We start from the raw sequence: 24,359 nt of genomic DNA, 5'->3' as shown, positions 1-24,359 counted from the left end.
CAGATAAAAAAAGAGAAGAAAAGCAAAGCAAAAAGATGGTGCGGAAGGCTGGCTAAAGAAAGGGACCCTGGAATGCTTTTATATGGATGCTCAACATTGAAAGGCAGTTGTTTATTATGGAATTTTGCCTCCTTGCAGGTACTGCACGAAGAGGGCAAATTGCTTTCCCTCTATTGTCATTCAGGCCCCTAACAGCACCTTCCTTCTTAGAAGTGCCCTTTACGCCAGCGAATGCACACAGACAGACCAGATTGCAGGCTGCCTTTTAATTCCTGTAAGGCTGAACGATAATCACTGAATCAATATTTTTTAATCAATACTTTTTTTTAGTGATTGATCATTCAGCATACTTCTGATTGGTTATTCCACTGTTGGCTTATGTTTAGTTTATGGTCTACTAAGACCCCTAGATCCTTTTTGTACATACGCTTTCAGTCTCAGAGATATATTGCGCCAGTGGGAGTTGCCAATGCAGATCAGTAAAACAGCAGCCTAGAAAGCTATATAACCATCTACTACCTTTAACACTAATTCTCATAGATTTTGGAAGGTGGAAAGCGACAGGTCCAGCTATATTTGAATGGTTGATGCCTTGGAAAGACCAGAAAGAACCCTGCAATAAAAGACCAAAGAGACCCCCTGACAGTGCAAGGGGCTTCTAGACAAACCAAGACCACCGAAAGGCAATTGGGAATCCATGCTCCTAGCAACATGCGCTGGACAGTGTTTTATACTGTTATTCATCACTGCCATGAGAGTCTCATTCATTAGCCGAGACAGCAAAACGGATTATTTTTTAAGAGCTACAAGAGCCCCCAAGGCAGCTTAAGCTTTGAAAAAGCAGATACGTTAATAAATCAAGCCTAAGAATTGGAAGGAGGGGGAAACAGAGCTGAAAACAGCAGAGCAGAGTCGAGGCCCACTTCCATGGCAGAGGGCAACCGACCTGCTCTGAGTTTTAGCCAAAATGCTGTATTCTTCCTCCTAAAATAGATTCAGTACATTGGATAGTTCCTGTAAAATTCTAGACAAAAACCTAGGCTAGATTACTGACATTGATGCCACTCTTTGCACCAGGTTGGCCAAAGCTATTTTGCCACCGGGTCAAAGACAATAGATGCCTCTCATTGCACTGACTGGGCTTCAAATTACTTTAATATTTGAATCACAGACAACAATAATACTACTTCCCTCAGATCACAGATTCCTTCCATGCATCTACTACGTGGTCTCCATGCATCTGAGGAAAGAGCAAGTGTTTGCAGAAGCTTATGCACAACTTCTTTGCACAGTTGCGCACAGTTTACAACTTGCACAGATAATCCTCAAAATCCCTTTGCACACTCTACGGACGCTTTCTAGTGGTACCATGTTGGCCATGTAGCAAAGTACAATACTCTAAAAGCCACAAAAGAATTATACCTTTATCAGGACAACCAAAATGCAAGCATACATATTGGAGATTTTCCACGTTCCCACGGCTTCTTGACAAAATGCAGGCCGTGACCTTGTCTCCCCCTCTTCCTCTATGATTTTTAACACTTTTGCTTATGAAGAAAGCCAGTGGAGCTCTGAAAGCTTGCAACATATAGTTATGCATTTTGGTTGGCTCAATAAGGGTGGATTGTTTTGGTGAATTTGATGTTTTCTGTAGGGTCCATCTTAGAGTATGTCTCCATAAGTGGGCACGAGGCACGAACAATGACATTATGGCCATGATCATCCATGGAAGTACGCAAAGGGATCATGTAGCAGCACCTTTGAGACAACTGTGCAAAAGAAGTGGTAGCATAAGCGTGCGGAAACTTGCCTATTTCCTCTCAGATGCAAGGAGAAGAACTAGACCAAGTAGATTCAAGATACATGGAGATCAATGCATCTGAGAAAGTAAAAAGTCTATGGAAGCTCACGCGGAAACTTCCTTTTGCACAGCCGCAAAGATGCTGCAAGATCACTTTGCAACGAATATGTCCAGACTAAAATGGCGAGGTCTCCGAATTCTCCCATCCATAGAAGCAAAGGCAAACCTAAAAACAATCCCAAGGCTGGTGAAATAAAGACTCTAAGGCCAAAGAAAGTCATTTTATGACCTTGGTCCACCATTGACGATGCATGCCCCCTTTGTGCCTGAAGGTAAAAGGGCACAAAGAAGCCTTCACATGACAGCTCTAAAACCAAATAATAAACTTAACCATGTGGCAACGTTCTCAAACTATTAAAAAAATATTTTACTAATTAAGTAACTTAAAGCTCCCATGTCGTGAAGCCATTAATTAGTAACTTATGGCTCCCATTTTTAAAATAATGTTTAGTAGGGGAGTCCCCCAACTAGTTAATAGCCTCACCATCTGGAATGATTAATGCCACAATTAGTGTTTCATATCTTTTGCCTTTTCAAACCAGGAGAGATTGGTGTATTTGCTGCTTACCTTCTAATCTAGCTGCAATTTGGATAACGGTTTTGGCTTATCTCTGATTGCCAAAGTCCTGCAGTCTCCCAGCTGTACTTTTCATCATTTTGGCCACTGATCAGGTTTCGGCCAAGATGGTCTTAACTGGCTTGTTCCCCCAAAAGCTTGGAGTTTGTTTTAGTAGAAAAGGTGTTAAAATGCAAATTACATCTGGTGGGAAACAGCCTTGTGGTGTGAAGGAGGCCATTAGGAAAGCCTTCCTTCTGAAAACTGCATTTGCATCGCCAAAGGTGTTGGCATGAGACAGCCCCTTCCCAGCAGGATTTTCTTAGGGCAGTCTCAGGAAATGGGGAAATTAAGAAATTCTCTTCCAAGCATCCTATCATCCTGATGAGACCATAGCCCCAGCTTTTGTTTTAGGTTCTCTTAAAAATGCATGCTTTGGTCATTTTTGCCTGAGACAGATGGACCACTGGCAGGCCAGTGGCAACTTCCAATGTTCCTGAAGTGCCCATGTTCTGTAGCAGGTTTATATAGGCCAAGGTTAAATCAGGAAATAAAATTTGAAAGTGGGTACAGAGCTGAAAAATCAGGCCAGGGACTCCTGTTGGAGAGTTACAAGCATAGCCTAAGTTTATGCATTCGTGACTGTTTCGTATTCATGTTCTCTATTTAGGGACACAAGGACCTGGAAGCCCCATAGTTCCACGTTAAAAGAAAGCAGCTGCTGCAAATTGATGGGGGTCCTTCCCCTTTTGGCAAGTGATCTCCAAAATGAGGAGGAATGTGCGACAGGGACCCCTGTTGAGTGGCATCTTTCCCCATTGGAAGTTCCCTAAGCAATGTGTGCCATGGCTGGCAAAACATAATCTGTTTTTACTGTCGCTTCCCTTCTCTTTCTCCTTGTTGCTGTGTCTTGGCAGCCAAAGCCGAAACGCAATCACAATTGCGGTGTCCTCCCGCACATTTTCCGTATGGAGGAAGAGCAAAGAGCTACAGCGAGCAAGGCGTGGAGGCCACGTGAAAAACCAGCTGGATCATGAGAATGAGCCGTTCCGTTCCCGGAGCTGCCTTCCAGTTGTCAAGGTCTGCCCCTTTTTCTGATGTTTCGTTCAGCTCCAGCATAAGGCTCATTTCCTGGATACCAGGAAGGGCCACATCGTCAACCGATATCTTGCAAATCCTTTGGCCGCAGCTTAGCCACTGCTATTGTTCCTCTCGGTGTCCAGTGCGAAAACAAAGTTTGCTCATCGCCTTTCAAATAAGTGACAGGGGTAAAATTTGCAAGGGGTCCTGTGAATCATCGGTGCCTCTCTTTCCTGCCTACAGATTCATGCCAAGCAAGAAAAATTGGCCCATATGCTAAATGTGAAAAATAAAATTGGAGTTGGCATTTCTGGGAAGGGGTTTACACAGGGCAGTCCTTTTCTGGGCACCACACAAGGGTATTGGTTTAAAATGGAAGGGAAATAGTGTAAATGGGAGGGAATTGGGGTGGCACAGCATGCAAAAAGAGCGGGCCCTTGCCCATCTTTGACTACTCCATCCTCTTCCTTTTCCTCCTCTTCCTCCCATCTTTTTCAAACATCTAGAACAAAAGGCAGCTTAGAAAAGTTAACATAGAATGCAGCTTTTAAAAATTGCATTATACCACCCCCAAAAATCAATTATTGAAAAACTGACAGCAGTTAAAAGCATAATAATTACAAGAGGAAAATGCAGACAGCAGAGCATATTCTGAAATGCAAGCAGGCTCAATTGGTTAGCAAAGCAGAGTAGTGCATAGCATGACCGGTCAAGTGGTTCTCATCCTTTAACCAGCTTTGGTGTCTTTGTGGCCAAACGGTCCGGCGCGTTCCATTCTGTAGGCCCCTGGAAGCGGTCGCAACATGCAGCTGAGAGAGGCTCTATCCGGACCGAGGAGCTCTTTGATATCGTCCTGTGACCACAACCACGCTCAAGTGGGTGTCCGTTGATCACAGCATCAATTACTACAGTGAGTAGTCCCCAGGAGTTGGTGCTCTTACCAAAATGGCCAAAGAGTTTCCAGGTTCCTGTCACCTACCCATTGCAAAAATGCAAACTTATCTCATTTTCTTCAGTTATTGGTGATGGCTCCCAAGTCAGTGGAGAATAAATCCAAACTCAGTGAGTCCATACTCTTATGCATTAGTCTATAGTTGTAGGAAAGGGATGGCCTGAGTTCCCAGCATCTTTTATTCCTACCATAACACGATGAGTCTGTCTTCGTGCATCTTCCAGATCGTTTATTGAGAGTTGTGCATGACAGGTGGGACCCACCCAGACCCCTCAACTACATGAAAGCTACCACACCAACCTCTATCTTTCTCGGACAATGGGAATGACTGAGCCAATAAGAGGGTGGAAGAACTCTATTGGCAGTTTACATTTGTGGTGGACATAATTGTTTGAAATGGAAAGATATGCTCTTAATTTTGCCCTTGGAAAACAGCTTAGAAATTGGTATGTTTTGCAAAAAAAAAAAAAAAAAAAAAAAAATTTGATGTGCAGTATGAGAAAATCATGCTTAGAACCTCACGCTAAAGTAGTGTAAACCCTAGCAGTGGAGTTACTAACGAGTGTGGTTTCTACAACCCTTGTGGCATGGCAACACTGTTGCAACTGAAAATGCTCACGAAATGTTACACCCAGTGGCTAACCATAAAGGAAGGCAATGGCACACCACCCCCTTTGAACAATTGTTTGCCAAAAAACCAGGGTCGCCGTAAATCAAAACGACTTGAAGGCATGCAACAACAATGCAACCAAATGTGCCTATGCATCCGTACACACTATTGTACATGCATTTCACTGCACAACAAATGGACCCACCTGTGGCAACTTTGAACTGAATGCATCCATCCACATTGAACAAACATATTCTGCTTCCTCTTTCCGAAGGGATTGCTGCAAGCACCATCTCTCAAGCCCCCAACCGGACTGCAAGTCTCTGAAAACAGCTGCGTGTTGCCCTTTGATGGGGACGCCGTCCTGTTCACTCGACGAGTCTGAGCAGATTGTGAAAGCTCACGCCTTGATAATCTTTGAGCACGAGAAACGTATAGAACAAACCGCTAGCTCAGGATGGCGACAATATCTGGGACACAGGAACCGGATGCTGGAGATTTTCCTACGGGGCATGGTTCCAGGTCTCTTCTTCTTGCCAAAAAGGCCTCTCTTGAGCCTAAATGGATCAAAGGAGGCCAAAAACATGGTGGCAATGCCCGCTATTTCTACTCTACTAGAAGGAAGTGGGTTGGAGACAAAAAAAAAAAAAACTTAGATTATTCCCCAGGAACGTGTCCCGCAGGTCTTTTGTGGGGGACCATGCAGTCCTATAACCCCCAAACATTTGGAGAATGCAGAGGACTCTTTTGATGCCAACACTTTCTACCTTTCCAGGGGCCTCTAAAGGGCTTCCTGGAAGCCCTGGGAAGCTTCAGAAGAAGTTTCTAATCCAAAGGCCTTCGCCTATGCCCACATACGCACTACGGTCCGGCCCCCCCAGCGCTCCATTCGGGGTCCCGGCTCTAAAACCCTCAGGAGCTGGGGACTATGAAAACGGACGAACCCTCCTTTTTTAGACTGGGGCCCCCAAGGCCCATTGCTGGAGAAGAATCCCCCCGCACCATCTCTCGATGACCAATGTTCCACGTGGAAGGGCAAGATGGCACCATTCGCCCATGTTACCTATGGGTGCCCATAGACAAGCGCGCGGCTACAGGGAATAAACCCAAACATCATATAGTCCAAAGAAGCAAAGACTGGCTTATGGCCAGCATTTGGGAGGTGGAATCCCAAGAAGTCTTCCTCTGCTTGTTAGAAGTTTCAACGTCCTCGGATAACTAGAACCAAAAAAGGTGCAGAAAGGCAGAATGTCTGGTTGATTGAGTAGCATGGAAGAAGAGCCCTCCCTACTGGCTGTAGATGTTCCACTTTGTGGAAAGTCCCTTCCTTCCATTTGAGGGTCATGGTGTACAAATCTGTCCACCACTCTCATCCATCCGTCAACTCAAGCTTCTATCTCTTTGTGGTCCTTGGTTTTTCAGTCCTTCTATCCATGACAGCACTTTAATGGCTAGATCACCTGACCTTTGCTCTTGAAGTCCAGTGACGTCCTGAATATTTTCACTTGACTTCGAGTGGGTGAAAAAGTGTGTGCATTTCCATGCTTCCATTGAGGACAGCGCACAGAGTTTTTTGCCACGAAATGGTGCAAATTAAAAAGCACTATGGAATAATTTAGTTTTTCAGAGAAAGGGTCGGTCCTCTAAAGTTATGAAAGCAGAGGTAAGGTTGAAAAATCAATGCAGCAAATGCTTGCAGGCATGCTGAACTAGTTTCTCAGAACGCAAACCCCAAGAAAAGTGTAGCAGAACCCAAGATTCCCAAAAGGATCAGGAGAAGAACATGACATCCCCAAGCCTCGAAGCTTTGAAGAAATTCAGACTCTGCTTTTCCTGGATTGGGGTTTACAATTAACCCCAAATATCCCAAAACTTGCAAAACTATCAGAAAGAGGAGGATTGACAATGGGTCCAAGAGTTATGGCTCAAACGCATACAATCCCTTCTCTTTTTTTTATGTCTCCCACAAGCCATTAAATATGCAAAGAGGGATCAGTTTCCCTTGGGTTACTTTGTTCAAATTTCTTGGCCAACCCATTTCGGAATCTGGGAATTCACTCCCATCTCGCCCGTCCCAGTTTAATTTATACATCACATAGCAGAATCAAACATGGACCTAAAATAAAAACCAGCCTTTGTTTGTAAGTGAACTCCAGAGCAGACTGCGGAGGTCAAAAATGTTTAGACTGACTTGAGAGAGATAAAAATACAGTTTTTTAACTACAGGAATAAAACTTACGTGTGGGTTGTTTTAATCCTTTCCCAAGAAGGAAAGAGAGTGAAGGAGCAGGCAGAGAGAGCATGGGCCTGCAAGTTGGTTTTAATATATCTAGCTATCTATCTATCTATCTAGCTAGATAGGATAGATAGATAGATAGAAATATATCTCTTATGGATCTGGGTTTAAGAAGTCCTTGGGTTCAAAGCAGCATATGAGGCATTAAATCTCATAAGGACCATGGAGAATGCACTCGTTCTCCCAGAAGAATCGATCTGCGTTGAAGGGTGTGATTAGATCAATATTCCATCACACTTCCCACATATATCTGTACACCATTCCTGTGAAAACATGCAGATGATACATGTCATCAGTATAAAAAGTGGAAACTTTTAATTCCAGCCTTTCACCAGTCGCCACTCGTGTTCGCTTATGAAGAAACAGCATTTTAATGATCACCTGTCCACTTTAATGGATGTTTTCTCTGTAATAAACTCTCTCTCCCTCGCTCCTTCTCCTTTTATGACTCAGCAGTGACTCCACTGCTTTTCGGTTTTGAGACTTTCACTATATGAGTAAGTTGGGAGGCAAGCTGATGTGTCCTAAACCATAAGGACTAGAAAATTGAAGAGTGTAGGAGCCACGCAAGGAGACAATACAAGGGCAGCCAGAGGATTCTTCAATCAGTCCTATATTGGAATCTGTAGTTTTTGCAGAAGGTTAAAACACGCAGTTGGGATGGTCCAAGCAATAATATGTGATGTGTGGTTATGGTATCGTTTTTTTTTTTACTACTGCGCTTAAGAAGCCCAAAACCAACAAAAGCTAACCGATTTTCTGTCCCTGCGGATGCCATCGTTTCCAGCCTGCTCCGGTCTCCTCATCCCTACAACAGCATTTTGCCTGGGGAGAGCCCACGCCCAGTTTCCACCCACTTGCCATATTGTGAATGAGACCCAAGCACTGGCTTTATGTTTGTAGCCTGTCCGATTTGGAAGCCCCACTCAGATTACGGTCCCTGTTTCTGAGAAAAAGCACATGCATCCTTAAACTGAGATCCTCTCCAATACAATGAGCCCTAGCACTTCTCTGGTGGTTAGTTCCCCAGGATTTATGGCAAGAATGGATTGGTCAGCATTCTGATGGGATGGAGAGAGAAAATTCAGGAAGTGATTTCCGGTTTTTTGCACCATCTGATAGATGTCCCCATAAGCATGCAGCTACAGATCTCCTATGGCAAGCCAATAAACCAGTGGTGGGCATGCTCCATGTTCAGCTGGGCCATTTTGTACCCATCCACATCCTCATGTGGCCCACCTCTTAGCTCCCAGCACAACGGAGAGTAACATTCCTGCATAATCAGAAATTCCCTCCATTCACAGACACACACTTTAAGACAAGCCCGGGAGAATGCTTTCTTTGTACTTTGAGCTATGTTCTTCAAAGGTATAGGATGAAAGTTGCACCACCAGAGGCATTAAATCAGTGGTGGGCAGCGTGCTCCAGGTCATTTGGCAAATTTTGGACCCAGCCAGCTTCCAGGGGCTGTCGATGCGCGGCAGACATCTGGGAATGATAGCTGCCCCCTGGATCAACAGCTTTTAAAATGTTTGGATTAAAACCTGTTGTGGATTCACCACCTGCCACTGATTTGGGAGTTGCCAGTCTCCATAGATGGGAAGTTCTGCAGTGTGTGAATTCCATCTGCCACTTTTTGCAACAGGCTTCCCCATCTCCGGACACATGTCATTCTTCCTGACATTCTTGCCCGCGGTTATAGTCAAATTGACCAATGCCTTGCCTTTGTCACTCAATTGGATTCAACGGGAAGGTTTATGACCAACAGGAGCCTATAGAAACAGCTGCTCTTCCAAAGCTAGAAACTGATATGCGCTTCCAAATGCAACCCTCTTTCTTCTCACTGCCGCTGCAGACGATTTCCCATTCCATTTCTTTCCTGAAGAACAAGGGAGACCTCTATCAACTCTTGCTCCTGAACATTAATAAATACCTCCAGGGCACCACTGGCACCACTGGCCTTGAAGGTCCAGCTCTAGCCAGGACCCTGCTATGGTTTATTCAAAGTAGGTTTTAGCTCAGGTACACACATCTAGGCTGCAGAAATAATAATCCAGTCTGTAATCACGTTAACTGGCCCACGAATTGTTTATACACTGAGCCAGGGCAGTTAAAAGTCGCATCAATCGGATTAGTTCTGCGTGCGGCTGCAGCCCTAGAGCAAAGTTTTAAAAATTGGTTAAGAACTTTTTTTTATTTTACAAAACCCACATTTGAGTCATTTGGATGCTGGACCTCCATCCGCACAGCAGAAATAATCCCAGTTTGACACGCTTGAACTGCCGTGCCTAGCGCTGTGGCAACTTTGGGGATAATAGTTTTGTTTTTTGGCCGTGGGGTCAGAGAAGCTAAATAGTTCACAAAAGTACATTCCTATAATTTCTATAGGACTGAGCCATGGCGTTTAAAGCGATTTCAAACTGGATTATTCTGCATGGTGGATGCAGCCCCATGGGTTTTAAAGATTCGGATGCTGGTTTAGCACAAAAGGCAATGAGATAGGAGAGGAGGGAAATAAAGTGACGTTGTAATAAAAGAGATAAAATAAACAAGGCTCTATTAAGTAACAATGGTGGTGTCCAAAGGGATACGCAGAGTCGCGGGCTTTTTGGCACCCTGAAGACAAATGGACACATACAATTTAATAACTTATCTATAATGAAAGCTAACACTGACTTTTTCGAGGGCTAATGTGTACAAATAGTGGTCCGCAACTCGGTATTCAATCCCTTGCGTTGAATAAAAATCACGTTTCACACAATCCAATCTCAGGATTAGAATGTAGCAAGACGTTTCCACTCCATGAACCAGATGATGAAAAAGGGAGACCCATAAACAATATTGTTTAATTGGCCTTGGAAAGTAGCGAAAGAAGAAGAAAGAATGAAAGAAAAGTTGTATGGAATGAACAAACGAGCAAAAAATCCATATTGTGGTAATATTTTTACCGACAACTCTTTCATTTTCAGCCTTGTTTGCAAAGGATAAACCTTTCTGGCACAAGCGGAACATCATTGGGAAAAGCAGGGTTGGTGTGTCAGGACTGCGGCAAGAAATTGCCAGGAATAGAAAAGCTTTGCATGCAAAGCACACTCTTTGACACTGAAATACAAAGCGGTTGTGGTAATTTTAATAGTGTTGGGGCTTTTGGCAGCTTGGTTTTGCAACCTCAATTGTGCCAAAGCATGCAATGCAAGACCAAAAGGGACCTGATTTGAAGGAAGTGTGCAACTAGGCCCGCCAACCTGCCGTAAACACTTTGCCTTACACAACACACACAATTAATTATGAATTAATTAATTGCTGAAATCCAAAAATATTCCATAGCCAAATCTTTTTTCATGAGAGAGTGACCGCCTTTGCTTTCTGACGCTTCATCATTGTTGGACCGACCAACTTTCACAAATTTATTCAAAATATTGGTATAAAAAGTACCTACAATGCCTTTATTGGGTTTATAACACCTTCATTGTATATAAAACCGCCGCAGAAATAATAATTTGACTTGACAAAAAACAATTTTAACATGCCCTGGCTCAAATGCCTAGGGGATTCGGGGAACTGTATTTTTAGAAAAGAAATGTAGCCGTTCCTGTCCAGAGAGAGCCATGGTGCCCACCAAACTACAAAGCCCAGACACTGCAAGCGTAGGTGTGGACCAGTTCACCAGAGCTCTCTCTGACGAAAAAACTAAGTGTGGATCAAAACCTACATTTCCCCAGAATCGACCCCTAGCATTGAGCCAGGTCAGTTTAAAATGGTTTCAAACTGTGTATTATTTCTGCAGTGTTTGTTTGGACTTTAATACACATAGAATTAGACTCTAATCAAGGCTGCTGCCTCTGCAGAATAAGGCAGTTTTGACATTTCCATGGGCAATTGCTATGGAATTCTGGATTTGGAGTTGAGGACCTCACTCTGACAGAAAGCTCAATGTCTCATAAACTACAGTTCCCAGAATCCCCTAGCATGAGCAAGGCAGTTAAAAATGGTGTCAAACTGGTTATTATTTCTGCAGTGTGTTTTTCAATGGCAACAGAACACGGACAGAAAAATGTGTCTCGAAAGAACTACAAATTCCCATAATCCCCTAGCAATGATCCAGGGCAGTAAAAATGGTGTCAAACTGGGTTATTATGTCTACAGTGGGACACATCCGCCCCCCCGGGCGAATTGGAGAGTGGCTATTGGTTTTAGGCGAATAACGGAGGTAGTAGATTCCTCCGGCGTAGGCGGCGCTGTTGCCTAGGAAGGGCGCCTCTGGGGCGCGTGCGGCGCCAACCTCTATCCGGGGCGTTGTAGCACTCCTCGGCGCGCGGGCCTATAAAGGGGCGGAGGGCGGCCTTTCCCTTTCCCTCTTTCCCGCTCGCGGCCGCGGAGGAGGAGGGACAAGGAGGCGGGCGCCTTGCGCACATTTTAAAAAAAGCCGTAAAAATAGCAAAAGAGAAAAAAATATATAATAATAAAACAATAAAAGGACAAGCATCACCTCAGAACCCGAAATAAAGGAGGAGGAGGGGTAATTATAACCGGGGGCTAAGAATAATAATAAGATATTATAATAGTGAATCCCAGGCGGGAGGAATTTGGGCCGCCTTTTTGCCTTGTTTTAAAAGTTAAAGCGACTCTTATTTTCTGACGGATACCCCCCTTATTTCCCAAGTGTTTTGTGCATTATTTTCCTTATAAAACTCGTAATATTTTATTTTAATTTAGTCCTTCTCCCACTATCTGTGTAATTTCCATCTTCTTCTGCATCTTTTATTTTTCCCATTAATAATTTTTTTAAGTTTATTCTTTTAAGTCCTACCCCAATGTTTTGCTTGATTTAAAGGTATGAAAAGTTTTCCCCAAAAGGAAAGAGTCAGGATTGAGTGATTTTTCTATTTTTTATTCCCCTTTTTATTCCCTTTTTCCCCTAAAGGGAAACCCCGTGAATTGGACCAGGCTCAAATTTTCTTCCCTTTTAAAAATCCCATTATTTATGTTTCTTTTCTCCCCTTTTTATTTCTTTCATTCAACCACCCTTTTTTTTTTTGGCTTTGGCAAAAGTAAAAGCTGGTCTGGCGGACTTTTGGTTTTATTTTCATGAATAAACTTTCAGCTTTAAATAAAAATCACCATTTAACAAAACTGAAATCACAACTGCTGTTTTACCTATTTTGCACAAATAACAGGAGGAAAAATACGACCACTACCTATATAAGTTTTATTTTTTAAATATCCTGGGAGATGGTGAAGGGGAAAGTTAGTTTTGAAGCTAATCCTATTTAAACGAAAGATTTGTCCCCAACTGGATGTTTTAAAACGAGATTTATTTTTTTAAAAGGGATTAAAGTTTACTTTATTTTATAAGAAATTGGCTTAAAATAAACTGGTTTTTTGGGAGGCATCCTGGCTCTGACTACTTTTCAGCACAGGTCGTCCACTAATCCTCACGGACCCTTCAGAATATTTGTTACTGTTTTTAAATTTGCAAACTAATTTTTAAAATTGTAATTTAATTTAATTTATTTGGCCTCTCACTGCATTTCTTTCTCCTTGCCACTCGTGCAGCAGTTTTGGCCTTTTTGATCTTACTCAGACTATCGGTAACTAACTATAAACATTAGAAGGTTTTTTAAGAGAGATTTATATAGGAAGGCTATTTAGACGGACGGAGGAAGATGAACACGGCTGCGGAGTAGCTACCCGATGGCGTCCCTATACGTGGGCGCTGGCACCCGAGTGTGACGGAGGCAATGCTTTAACGAGAATTCAGCCCCGCCGGCCCCGTGCTTTCCATCCCCCAACGCGGTCTGCAGAGACATGATAACGCGGCGCTCCTTGGATATCGTATTCAACTTCAGCAGCCGGCGGATGGTAAGTAGAAACGGTGGAACTTGCTGTCACAAGATGCAGCGAAGGCTGCCTGCTTGGATAGAGTTAAAAAGAGTACAGTGGTCCCTCCATGCCACTGGGGTTAGGGTACAAGACCCCCATCGATGAGGAAAAAACACCACTACATTCGGCCCTGCCCGTTTTTGTGCGGGGGAAATACATCCAGATGCCGCATCAACACCCCGTGAAGAAGGAAACTCAATTCATGGATAGTCAAGCCTCATAGGCTTGAATTGGGTGCATGGCATGTGAGCATGTGCAAAGGGGGTGGTTGCCGCGACAGGTCCTGCCCTGGTGAATCACAGACCTCAATGGCAATGAGAAAGGAGGGGCGACTGTATTTTTTTATTTAAACCAAAACCTAGAGAACACACCTCTCCTAGGAATCTCCAGTCCTCGACAAACGTGGGTCAACATCTGCCAGAGAATTGACCAGAGGATTACCCTGGAGAACATACAAATGGCTAAGAAGTGATAGTCTAAGTAATCTGCATGTCCTCCAGATGCAACTCTGGTCAACCTCTGGAGGACCAGAGATTCCGAGAGAGACTATTAATCAAATCTGCAAATAAAGCTGTAAGTGTGGAGGCAAACTGCATTCATAAATTAATTGGAAGAATGGGCCATCATTAAGTAGCTCTGGGCAGGAGGACACTGGATAATCTCGTATTTCTGGCTTGACAAGTACAGTTTGTCCCTCCACATTTTGCATCTTTTTGATTAATAATGTCCTCTCTAGTTCCTCCGTCGACTCTGCCATAATTGAACCCTAGAGTTTAGCTAGAGGCCCTAGAGATTCCAGAGAAACCTAAGGTCTAGGCATTGTAAGTCTTCCGTATGATCCTATGTTAACCTCTGAAAAAATCCACCAAACGTGGTACCTTATTGGCCAACCAAAAATGCACAATATACTTTTTGCAGCTTTTGAAGCTCCAACTGCTTCTTCATCAGGTAAGATTTACAAACAAAACAGAAGAAAATAGTTGGTAAGGTTAGTAAGGTGACTGCATTTTGGTGCTTCTGTCCGTTTACTTAAGATGGGCAAAAGTTGACCAGTTGGTTGTCCTGGTGAACCTAGAGGGTATATAGAGAAAACACGTCTAATAGGCAGTTGTAGTTCGCCAGGGGATGGGACTTGCAAAATCTAACCAAGCTGGAGGGATGCATATTCCTACCGTGTTTTTGCTCAAATGGAGCTACAATTTCCTTAAAAGCACAACTGTTTCTTTCTTATTCCCCATGGCAGCTACAGCAAGAGCAGGAGCTTTGGAAGCCTTAGGACGGGCTCAGGGTTTTCCACAGCCTCGCCTGCCGCATGCCTGTATTTAAACAGCTCATCCCCCGTTCAAAAGAAGCAAATGTGGCGTTCATGGGGCCTGCTGGCCCTTTCTGCCTCATGTGACTCTCCGGAGCAGCATCGTTCATGCGATAAATAAAACAACAGCCGAATTTAACTAGCTGGACTGCTGAGGGCCACGTTAAATGCGCTCCTTTGCTAAAGTAAAGGCACAGGACTGATCCAGCCCCACCCCTCAGTCTAAAAAGAATCATGATGGCGCTCCTCTTTCGGGGCTGGTCACAACATGACATGGCCCCCAAAAAAATGGGGGAAAAAGTCCCCCCCCCCCCTGGGGATTTCCAGCAATGGGCTCATGCTTGGGTGGCGTGTGCTCAGCCAGGGCCTCGGGTAATCGCCTCTTCAATAATGTGACCTAGTTTGCTGCTTAAGAGTCAAGCAATTGCCTTAATGACAAGGCTCACACGTGGCTTGCAACGCACAATCATCTTTTTTGTCACGCTGTATGTGACTCTGGCTGTTAACCAACATGTGTATAGTGTACTGGGACCCATCTGGAGGGACACTCCTGTGCTGAATTATCTGCCAGAGGTCCAAAATTTTCCTCTGGCCATAATTTACATGTTGCAAACTTTTCCTTAATGTAAATTCTCACTTCTCCTCCTCGTCCCCTTTAACCTTGCAGCTGCGGAGGGCGACCTGGAACCCATGAAACTTCGAACTGATCAAGGGCAAACCCAGCCCGCATCATGTGGTCCCAGCGGGAACCGTCTCTGAGGAAGTCGGGGTTTGGGACTCTTCATTAAGAACCTGGACAAATCCAATCACAATAAGGCACTTTAATTGACCATCTCAGCGTTGGGAAGATCCGTTCTGTCAAGGTGATTCTTTGAAAATCTTACTCCTCAAGATTCCACTTGCGGCTTAATTTGTACTGCCTGTAAAAAGTGGGGTAGCATTGCTGGTGTCCAAGCTTCAAGAGAGAGAGAGGGTGGGTTAACAAAGTGTACATTTGTACAAAACTGTCTTGTACTAGTGTTTGGCTCTGAGAAATGTGACTTTGGCAAAAGGCCACCCCCACGTGCTTCCACAGCTGAGTGGAGATTCAAGCATGGTCCCCAAGTCATAATCCACTCTCAAGCCACTGCCATGCGAAATACAGGGGGGTTTACTGAGGAGATTAATATATCGGTTTTTCAAGTTTCACATAATGCATTGGGAGCTAAGGTGGTGGGGTTTTCATACTTCTCAAGAGAAAAGGAAGATCTATAGGTGATGGCTCCTTTTTAAAGTCTTAGGCCTGTTACAAAGACGCAAAATAAAGCTTGCTTTCGGGTTCTTGGAGTATGCTATTTAAATGATGCATGGTCCCTAAGATCTGGAGGTCGCGCCAAAGCCAACCTCCATTCCCTAGCACCAAGAGTGCAGCTTTGGTGCAGCTTCCAGATTCTTAGATCATGCATCATTTAAACAGCGGACCTCCAAAGAGACCCGAAGCAGCTTTTATTTTGGCAGTCCTGTAACAGGCCTAGAAAGCTTGTTTTAAAATGGAGTGAGTATTATATTACTCAGTGGGGGTATTTGCCCCGTTGCGAAGCAACACAGACTTCCCCATGGGGGAAGACAGAAATACTCTGTGGAAATGGAAATGATTTCCCCCACAAACTCCTGGAAGTTTTCCAGATTGTAATTCATCTTCTCCCTGCCCGCATCCTTCTTTCAGCAAAGGTAGGTCAGGAGCATTCAAGAGCACAAAATAAGGTTTAGAGGGCCCACATTTCTCCCCCTTATGGATACTAAAACCACAGTCCCTATGATTGTATGTCATAGTAACAGGTGCAGAAATGGTTGTCAGCTCTCTTTTAGCACCTGTGGAGAACTTTCCAGGTTTTTGGTGCCGATTGCAATTCATTGCTGGTGGTGCACATTTTGACCTCTGCTTGTCCACTCTTTTGCCCGCAAGTGGTGTGTGATGAAGAACGGCTCTAAGGGCTACGCAATTTGTTCACTTTTGAGACACAGGATTCGGCAGACCGGGCCATTGAGAAGATGAAACGGCATGCTGCTTCACAACGACCGCAAAGTGTGAGGGTTCTCAGCCGGAAGCAGCGGAACCACGCATGAATTCCGTGATGCAAATCTCGGTTTAACCCACAAGGCGGCTGGTTCTCTTGTGGCCAAGCTTTGGCCTGCTACCCCTCTCTACACTCCAGGGCTGGTGAGTTTCCCTGCCCGAGCCACAGCCTACCTTCCAGTCCAAGGGGCCTGGGCTGGGTTTCAGTCCCTCACACTTGCACTTACTCTCGCATAGCGAGTGGGCATTTGGACTCACTTTCCTTGCCCTCAATTACTCTTTAGTCAAGGGGAGTTTTACCTTTTTCTGCTTGGTCCCTTGTGCCCAGTGGTGATCTCCTTTCTTACTGCCCTCTGTTGCTTTTTTAAAAAAATCGTCATGGTTTTGCTTTTATCCGCTAAATTTTCCTTGCCTGCTCTACTAGCTTTGGCAAGAGTTTTCATCATACTTGTGTTGCTCTTCGTCCCAGATTGGTAGCGATTAAAGTCCGCAAAGGGCGGGAACTAGAATTGGGAGCCAAAGCGAAGGAGTTCACCAATGTTTACATCAAAAAATCTTTGGAGATGACAGGACGATGAGAGGCTGAAGGAGCTGTTTAACAGATATGGTAGATATTCCAGCAGCAGTGCTCTTAAAATTTAAGTCATAAGTAACAGATCATTGGTAGCTGGCCCTGACATAATATTTTGAAAAAAACAAAAAGTGTAAGTAGAAATTTTAATGCAGGAGATTGTGTGTGGAGAAAAGTGTCTTAGCAACAAAATCTAATAAAAGTTTGGACAAAAAGGGAGTTCTTCTCATGAAGAAGATCTTAAAATAATTTGAATCTTCTACCCTTGTCCTACTCTGACTTATAGTACTGTTCCAGTTTTTAAAGGTCTTCTTTAAATGGTGCCGGAAGCTGTCCTTTATAACTCTGTTCTGCTGGTACAGGTAAGACCCTCAGTGTTAAAGTCATGACAAGACACCACTGGAAAGGCCAAAGGCCGTTGGCGTTGTGAGCTTTGAAAAACATGGGGAGAACCAACAAGTTATAAACAATGTGGTTATACGTGAATTTCCAGCCCCCACTGTTTCCATACTCCAAAGTCTTGCCTTTGATCTATTTTGTGTTATAAAAAGTTTCTATTATGATTGTAATGGGACAATATCATACATCTTTGGTGGTGCAGCTGTAAATAAAACGTTTTATTACAGTGGCCTCGGGATAAACGAAATTAATTCGTTTCCGCCATTCCTTTCGTAAGACTTAAAAGTTCCGGAACCGCGAAATACTCCGTTTGCATGGAAAGCCCTAAAGCAGCATTTGAATGTCGCGCCGAAATGATTTCGTAACCCGAAAAATAGTTCGTGAACCACCCGACAGTTTTTTCCAATCGACTTTTTTCGTATCCCCGGAAATTTCGTACGCATCAATTTCGTATTCCCAGGCACACTGTAAGTACTTTTAGAGTTGTGAGAAGTGTTCTGTATCACAGGCCATAGCTCGTAGTGGCTGATAATTTTCTAACAGCAGAAACATGGGAACGTAAATTGCTTTAAAACACCAAACCGGGCGTAGCGTAACTGTTACACTTGGGAATCCCTTTTCCAGGCACTGTTTTGTTGGAAGTGGTTGTTAACTTGGAGGCCCCTGCTTTAATTGCAAATGAAGTGTCATAAAAAAATGTTTATCAGTTCCAGAGGTCTGAGGGAGGGATTTGCGGTTTTGAATTCCCTCCAGGCCGTAGAAGAAATGAAATGGGAAAAGACCATCAAAGGGGCAATGGTGTTTGTGCCGGGCGCCAGCAAAAGTAGAGCGCCAGGCAGAATTGAAGCGCAAGTTGAGCAGCTAGCAGGAGAGAATCAGCCGCTAATCCAGGTAAAGAAGAGCATGCTCCAGGTCTGACCACATGGGCTTGAGAGAGGTGTTAACGTTTGGGGGGTTAATGTACCATTTGTTACAGATTCATTTGAAAGCATGACACATGCCTGTCACAGTATCAGCCGTCGGTGAGAAATTTCCATAAAGGAACCCTCTGCTTGAGATCTATTGGGAGTATTATTAAGCTCCATCAATGGATGAGAGAGCAATCTCATAAAATGTAGGTTGAGGGGAAGTCAAATCCAAGAAAAAAATGACCTAGAATCCAACTTGTGGGAGTTGCAGGCATCGGGAATCTTTCCCGCTCTTGATGTGATGTGGCATGACTGGGGACAGGGGGATGCAAAAGCAACACAGAGCAAATCCAACAAGTTTCCATTCCAGTTGAAGATTGTCCTCACAACTCTGTGACGTTTCAATAGTTGTGTTCCTACATAAAGTGTTAGACAATCCACTTGGTAAAGAATAATCAAGTACACATTGGATAAATAATCCATCTTAATTATAGATAATTTATACAATATCACCTTTTACATGTTGTACATCCTCTCATGATGCTAATATTTTTATTCTCTTTGTTTATTAGGGGTTAAATTTATACATTAAGAACCTTGAAAGGATATCAATTGATGACGAGAAACTGAGGAAGGAATTCTCTCCTTTTGGGTCTATCACAAGTGTCCAAGGTGAAGTAGTGATGGAATTAGGCAGAAGAGAGAAGGAAAATTGGAAATACCTTCGGAGTAGCATATGTTTTGGGTAATTGGCAGCTGCCATGGGTGGGTTTCGACCTTGAATATTTCCCATGCCTCAGCAGAATAGGTGGAGGCCTGGGACATATGGTGCTAAGCACAAAGCTGAGGAAATCCAGACAAGTGCTTCTTTCCCTTAGTGAGGGCTTGTCTAACCCTTCACAAACAACTGCTTCAGCCGGGCAGCTGCCGATGTGGACACGGTGGAGAATCAAAAAAAAGCATAATTATAATAATGTTTATTCCTACATCCTTTCCTCCAAAGGCGGAACACAAACATATACAAATCAAAAACATGATAAAAAAGCAAATAAAAGTTTAAATGGAAAGTTAAGAAAAGCATTTGGTCTTTAGTGTGAAATAGTCAAGAAGATGGATGGAGGTTGCAGGAGGTTGGGCAAAAGTGCTGGGCAGATAAGCTCAGTGTTATTAAGTGGCATCTGGAAGACAATTTAAGAGCCTCGCAAAGCCTACTACCAAGTAACCCTGGGGGGGGCAAGGGTTTTTTTATTTGCATTGTAAGAATATCTCCTTGTATGTTGTCTTCATAGCGGAAGAGGGCCAGACACATATGCTGGTTTGAAAACGGCAGAATAAACTCTTCCAGAACAATGGCCACATAGTTGAAAAACCCAAAAAAGCTTGGATGGCTGCACCCCTATCCACTTCATACATTGCCATTTGTTTTCCTAAAAAAAAGATAACTTTCCTCAGGTACATGCTGTGAAGATGGGCGAAGCAAAGGCTTTGGCTTCGTCTGCTTTTCTTCGCCCAGAAAAGCCACCAGCTGTGACAGAAATGAATGGGCCGCTTGTGGGCTCCAAGCCATGATACGGTGCCTTGGCACAGAGGAAGGAGGAGCGGAAAAACCCACCTCAAACCAACCATTAATGCAGGCGCATTGCCTGAATGAGAGCCCTGCCGGCCAAGGATCATCACCAGTTCCAGCCAGCGGCAAGCGGTATTGTATGCCCGCTGTGCCCCAGGGAAGGCCAGCAGGAAGTTTCTCAGGGCTTCCTTTTTTTTCCCTTTTTTTCAATAATGAATGATCTGGGTGGAAAGTAAAAACAACCACATGATGCCTGATCTGTCGTTGAAAAGGGCAAGGATATGAGTAGATTGAATTTGCTGGGAGTGTTCAGATATTTCGAGCACTGGTTTAGGAGACTTAAAAACCAAAAAGCTGCTGAGGTGTTTGGTATTGAGTTCAACGGAAAGTATTTGCAACTTTGCATCCCCCTCCCTGGGTCACACACACACGTTTGTTGTTAGTAGGATATGACTGTGTAAACAGGGTTATGTAATTTGGAGCTGCAGGAGACCATGGTTGTGAATGTGGACTGATCTGGGCAATCCCCCCCCCCCCCCGTTGCTTTTCAAGGCCAGAACAGACCACTTAACTATCACCAAATCACAATGACTCAGATTCGCCCCAACCCACTTGGGCAGCAGTGAGGGATGCCTCAAGGTGAGGCGCGAAGGAGGCCACTTTGACCTCAAGGCACAGGCCTCTCCCCTCATCTCTCTGCAGAGAATGGGGAGACTGGGTAGACCTGCAGGTCCCAAGTAGCCACTCCCTGGGGATGGGCCCTTGCCATATAAATATTTTTGGGTCAGTAGATGGCGCACCTAGTGCTATGACCAGCAGTTTCCCACTCTTCTTTTTCCCCCCGCCCCTCAAAACCAGCTTCCAAGGTATGCCGAACATTGCGCCAGTCCGCGGACATCGGCCAAGCCTGCTCCACCTGGCTCCTGGCAAGTAATGCTCAGGCCTCCCGTGGCGTGCCGTGGCCACCCAAGGGTTTGGTAAGTGCCTGCGGTCAGATGGTTTTCCCCTGTTTTTTTTCAATACGCTGGTTTCTTCTGGGAAGTCGGGGAAAGAAAGACAGTGAGGACAATGCTTCTTGGGCTTGTGCTAATTCACATGGCGATATCTTGGGGTGCGTTTTTGTAGTGTTTGACATTCATGTATTATAGAATGGTGTTGTAAATTTTATGTTAACAAAGAGGCCCATGGCCTCTCACTGCAGAATAGGTATGAATTGTCTAATGGCCTTTTGATAGCAGGGACTGTTACGGTTGTCATTTATAAGCACCTTTCCCAGTATTGGACACGGGCAGTTTACAGGAAATTAAAACCAAAGCAGAATTAAAACAAAAAATAAAATATGCATACATAACTTTTAAAAGTGCAAGTAAAAACCAAATATAGAATTGTAGTTCACAAAGTTAGTTCACGCAATGTCCTTTATTATTTTCAGTAATTTGAATTTTGTTCAATTAATTTTTAAAAAGAACGTTTTTAATTCTTTGTACAATAGGATTTTTTGTTCTGTGTTTGGTCTTTGGCTAATAACAGTGGTAACCCTTGTTTGGTGCCCCATGTTTAGAAGAAAGGTGGATGTTAAACAAAAAGAAAACAAGCCAGTACAAAAGAGAAGATCATTGTTAATAGAGAAGAGAACTAATACATAATAGTGTCAAAAGACTTGCTTTATTTTTTTTTCACATCTGACGGTATCCATTTAAACATAGTTACAAGAGATAAAGATTTTTCTTCACGCTGTCATGCCAGGTTTTTGGGCATGCTTAGCTTATGTGAGTGGTTAATTTGTTCAGTTTTGCTATGATGTCACTTTACCTATTTCTCTTGTGGGTTCCTCCCTCCGCCGAATTTAAGCCCGACTCGACCCCCTGTTGCTGCCCGAGCTCCCAGGGCTGTTCCACATACAATACGCCTCAAGCGTCCCAGGCCCCCACCCTCACTGCGCCGTTTACAAGGTAGTTTTTGGCTATGGTACAAGCCTATAATAATAATTACCCCTACCTTCCAAACAATGTTCATTGCCTTTATATTTATGAAATATTTGTTATCTGTTTAAATGTTTTGAAGGGCTGTTCGACAGTGGAACACACTTCCTCGGAGTGTAGTGGAGTCTCCCTCCTTGGAGGTCTTCAAACAGAGGCTGGATGGCCATCTGTCGACGATGCTTTGATCTGGATTTCCTGCATGGCAGGGGGTTGGACTGGATGGCCCTTGCGGTCTCTTCCAACTCTATGATTCTATGATTCTATGTATTCCTGCATGGCAGGGGTTGGACCACCGGACCTTGCAGCACCTTCCAATTGTATCAAGAACAGGATCCCAGACTCAGCATCCACATGATATGTTCAAAGTATGAGAGCCCCAGTCCACATATTTTGCCTTCTAGGGAGAGTTCAAGCTGGATTTGCTCCTGGACCCATCTATTTGTCTTTTGGGTGGCCTATGGGAGCTCTTCCAGCACCAAATACAAGGCAAAACTCTTCCGCCAGCTCTCTGTACTATTCAGTTTTCACATCCGTGTATATAAAAAACAGAAATGCTACAGCGTCAATGACTCTGAGTTTGGAATATACAGTAATTATCTATCTTTACGTGTGAAGATCTTATCTAATTCCTAGTGATGGAAGTAGTGGACATGAGCACGATGGTATGACTCTGTATGAACACTTTGTGATTCTGACAGTGGTTAAATTGGGAAATCATGTGCCCCTGCAGATAATTTTGGACTGTGGGACTCCCAGTGTCCTTTGCCATTGGCTGGGGGCTGGTGGGATATATAGTCCCAGTGACATCTGGAGGGACACACCATTCCCAACTCTGCTTCAAGGTGACTTTCCTCCTCTTTGCAAATGGACCAGATGTAGCGCTTTTAGTAAAATATAGCCACAAATATGAATGTTTTCTTTTTTGTTTTGGGTTGGCGGGCAACTTCAGAGTAACATAACAGGAGAGGCTCCTGTGGCCTTCTGGATGGCGTTGGACCACAATTCCCAGCATCCCCCTCTTAGCTAGCAGGCTGATGGGTTCTGCAGTCCAACCAACAAGATTCTGGAGAGAGTGATGCTTTGAACAAGAGCATCATGGCTCCTGAAGGCCACTAGGAGGCACCAGAAAACCACAAAAAGGTCAGTTACAAAGCCTCAAGGTAGTTGCTCTTGGCTGGTGGACCTTTTATAGAGCAGTGATGCCCAGCTGATTGTACAAGTGCATTGTACAACCATTGTGTTGTTTTTAATTGCACTTTGGTGGCTGTAATGCAAAGCAATTTATTTTGCAATGGTGTCTCCACTGTTTCATTTCTCTTCGCAGGGACAATACAACAACCTTCAGCCTGGGAACCATTTTAGCTTGTGCCTAACTCCTCAAATTCATCCATCATGACCAGAGAGGACATATTTTGCAAACCTGCCTCTCATTCCCGCACTCCGCCGCCCCATGGAAACATGTGGCTAATGCCAAGGGATGTCCATAACATGATCTCCAAAATTTCCCGGATGAAAACTGGCTCATGCGTGGCCAAACAACATCAGAGTGTGGTCAAAATGGCAAAAGTTATTCATAAGGAAGAGCTAGGAAAGGCTGCAGCAGTTTGCTTTTGCTAAGCAGACTGGGAACAGTCTCTTTCGAATCAATTGAGTGCAAACTCCTGTTGCTCTTTGGACTAATTTTGCAGCATTGGACGTAAGCTTGAGGACAAAGGAGAGCAAAACTGGGATGTTTTAAAAGCAGCCAGAAAAATGGGATGGCAGAGGATTCATTAGGACTGCCCCCCCCCCAAATCAAGATGGTTGCAATGTATGTAATACATGGGCAAAATGCACCATGCTATTGTTGTTGCATTTTCGTCATGCGTTCCACTTTGCTTTCTTGTCAAGCATCTCATTTCGTGACATTTAGAAGAGAGTGGGAGATAAAGAGTCGGAATTGGGAATCTTGACAGCCCTGGTGCGGAAAAGTGTTGCTGTCAAGCTTCGCACAAAAGCCATCACGAATTCCAACATGTAGTAAGATTTAAACAAAAAAAGGAAAGAAAAGAAAATTAAAGGCAAGCAAGAAAAAGAAAAACCCCACAGATGCCCAAAGGCAGTAAGCAAGACATCCTCCTTATGACACTAGAGAGGCTACATCAGATCCTAGAAGCAGCAATAACCCTTCTGAGAGAATATTTGGTATTTTCTAAACCTGATTGTTAAACCTACTTAAACAGACCCAACGAATCCGTGGGATTTTCCTATTTGTTGAGCCCAACCATTCAACCATTGGTTCAATGGGTCTACAAAAACACCAGTGAATATATATATATATATATAT

At 43.9% G+C, this 24,359-nt stretch overlaps 2 non-coding genes and 1 pseudogene across 2 annotated transcripts; all 3 read left to right on the top strand.

Moving 5' to 3' along the window:
- The first annotated feature begins 5,409 nt into the window (after window positions 1–5,409).
- On the top strand, window positions 5,410–17,184 carry LOC121915492 (annotated as a pseudogene).
- A 1,571-nt stretch (window positions 17,185–18,755) lies between these two features.
- LOC121916358 lies at window positions 18,756–18,886 on the top strand. Its single transcript, XR_006100850.1, has one exon. It is a non-coding gene; the product is annotated as a small nucleolar RNA SNORA55 (small nucleolar RNA).
- A 372-nt stretch (window positions 18,887–19,258) lies between these two features.
- LOC121916359 lies at window positions 19,259–19,393 on the top strand. The gene has a single exon (XR_006100851.1). It is a non-coding gene; the product is annotated as a small nucleolar RNA SNORA55 (small nucleolar RNA).
- The last annotated feature ends 4,966 nt before the right edge of the window (window positions 19,394–24,359 follow it).

The sequence above is a fragment of the Sceloporus undulatus genome, chromosome 9 (genome assembly GCF_019175285.1).
Source record: "Sceloporus undulatus isolate JIND9_A2432 ecotype Alabama chromosome 9, SceUnd_v1.1, whole genome shotgun sequence".
In the NCBI taxonomy this organism is placed as follows: Eukaryota; Metazoa; Chordata; class Lepidosauria; order Squamata; family Phrynosomatidae; genus Sceloporus; species Sceloporus undulatus.
This window is presented reverse-complemented; position numbering and strand designations above follow the sequence as displayed.